General features: G+C 39.5%; 2 protein-coding genes across 3 annotated transcripts in view; both read left to right on the top strand.

The window, feature by feature from the left end:
• Window positions 1-2,500, top strand: part of LOC121716106 (chemokine-like receptor 1) — a 965,204-nt gene that overhangs the window by 862,207 nt on the left and 100,497 nt on the right. The window lies entirely within an intron of this gene.
• hpdb (4-hydroxyphenylpyruvate dioxygenase b) overlaps window positions 1-2,500 on the top strand; it is a 27,327-nt gene that overhangs the window by 6,009 nt on the left and 18,818 nt on the right. The window lies entirely within an intron of this gene.

The following is a 2,500-nucleotide window of genomic DNA, read 5'->3' as shown; positions in this document are numbered from 1 at the left end:
GAACACTGGGGTTCGGATCCAGCGCCAGTCGGCTCTGACCATGCGCCAAGTTACAAAGCTGGAAATGACACATGGACCAACGTTGATTTTTATTGGATATTCTGTAAAAAGAGAGTCGTCCTCCAGTAAGAGGGTGGCGATAATGCACATACATTGCTTGCCACGTAACAAGAAGAAAAAGTTGCTCGGGAACGTGCGTGGAGTGCAACTTAATTTCATTGGATAACAGCGGCTCTAACGAAGAGAAATCTGCCTGCTGCTGCAAATGCATTCGAACATAATGTGAAATATCTGTAGTCGAACTATAAATAAACTATTCGGTTTTTAGTGCCATGTGTAGCACATTTTTACAGTCTATGATTAGTTTGTTTTTTATTTTATTGTTTGCCATCTCATAGCGGGTGCTCTAAACGTATTCTAGCGTTGGCCCATGACCAAATCAAGCCAATAATAGCCAGTAGCCTAGCCACAATGACGAGCCAGAAAACGAAATTCATCTGGCGAGAGTCAGGTAACTCACCCTGTTTCGAAAATGTAAGATAACGCACAGACCGGCCAGCTTGAGCGGACAATTACGTCCCCAACTCATCTAAAATGTGGTGTCTGGAAATACTTTGGGTTGTACACCGCAGAAGGTAAAGTAACCCTTAAAGAGGATGTAGTCTGCGGACGAGTTAACTGAGTTAAAAAAAACAGTTTACTTACGCATCCACAACATTTCACGCTCACCTGTCGAGTTACCATCCAAATGAGGCAGCGGAGTCAGAGGGACGGCCAGAGCATCGCCAGGCGTCCATGTATGATTGCACACTTTCCGTAAATCCTCAAATTATGTCCGGGGTCTGCTATTTACTTAGGATTAGGCTGGTATTTTTGGGGCAGGATTGTATGCGAGGGAGACCTTTATTTCTTACATTGTGCGTTTTATTGTGAGATGTGTGTTTCGTTTGGAGTGGCATACCAGGCTATCAAAAGCAGACGATTTTCAGTTTGGCTTTGGATTTAATTTACTTTAGGACTGTTTTATTATATATCTAAATATTGAGACTGATAGGCACTTAAATATAGGGGGTATTTGATGGCTCACTGTGAGGTTTCATGTAGTTGAAAAAGTGTTTCCAGCCGTTTATTGCGAGACAAGGAAGCTGCTTTCACCCATTCATTGAATGTGCGCTGTGCTGTAATGGAAACCTTATTGTGTAGCCTAAGTTGAGTTATTTTTTAATTATGCATGATGTAGGCTTACTTGTTATTACATTTGTAGGCTGGAATGCCTCACGGCAACAATTGTGTTTAAATGTAGTAGCATAGGCCTACTGCTTCAGCCTCTGGCTAGCTCAAAAGGGGGATGCTATGATGGGTAAACTTGTTGGAGACCCATGGTGTAGGCTATAACGAGACAATTAAGGGCTTTATGCCGCTGTTTTGTAATTTATTGTCTTTAATCATATTTAGGCTATTTTTGTTCGGGACAAACAACAACGAAACAAGATCAATACAATTCCCTTTATTTGTCATGCATAACCATAATATATGTCTTCTCATAAGCTCCTCAATTACGCACTGAATAATGTTTGGCTGTAGCCGCCGGATAGGTACCCGCCCACCAACATGAACGCGCATGAGAGCTCGTGCTCAACACGGGTTTTCGTGCATGGAGCTGGTTCCAAATGCTCCATGCAGCGCCATATTTGAAAATGGCGTATGTTAACATGCCGAAGCTAATCTGCACGCTCTTGACCCCCCTAGTTACTTTTATAACGCTGTGACTCAGTTACTAACTAGTTACTTTTATAATGCTGTGACTCAGTTACTAACTAGTTACTTTTATAACGCTGTGACTCAGTTACTAACTCAGTAACTTTTATAACACTATGACTCAGTTACTAACTAGTTACTTTTATAACGCTGACTCAGTTACTAACTAGTTAATTTTTTAACGCTATGACTCAGTTACTAACTAGTTACTCTTATAACGCTGAGACTCAGTTACTAACTAGTTACTTTTATAACGCTATGACTCAGTTACTAACTAGTTACTTTTATAACGCTATGACTCCGTTACCGCTATGACTCAGTTACTAACTCAGTAACTTTTATAACACTATGACTCAGTTATTGACTAGTTACTTTTATAACGCTGAGACTCAGTTACTAACTAGTTACTTTTATAACGCTGACTCAGTTTCTAACTAGTTACTTTTATAAAGCTGTGACTCAGTTACTAACTAGTTACTTTTATAAACGCTGTCAGTTACTTTTATAACGTTGTGACTCAGTTACTAACTAGTTACTTTTATAACGCTGACTCAGTTTCTAACTAGTTACTAGTTACTTTTATAAAGCTGTGACTCAGTTACTAACTAGTTACTTTTATAACGCTATGACTCAGTTACTAACTAGTTACTTTTATAACGCTATGACTCCGTTACCGCTATGACTCAGTTACTAACTCAGTAACTTTTATAACACTATGACTCAGTTATTGACTAGTTACTTT

Source organism: Alosa sapidissima, chromosome 8 (genome assembly GCF_018492685.1).
Source record: "Alosa sapidissima isolate fAloSap1 chromosome 8, fAloSap1.pri, whole genome shotgun sequence".
Taxonomy (NCBI): Eukaryota; Metazoa; Chordata; class Actinopteri; order Clupeiformes; family Clupeidae; genus Alosa; species Alosa sapidissima.
Note: the sequence above shows the minus strand (reverse complement) of the source record. Positions and strands in the feature narration are given on the sequence as shown.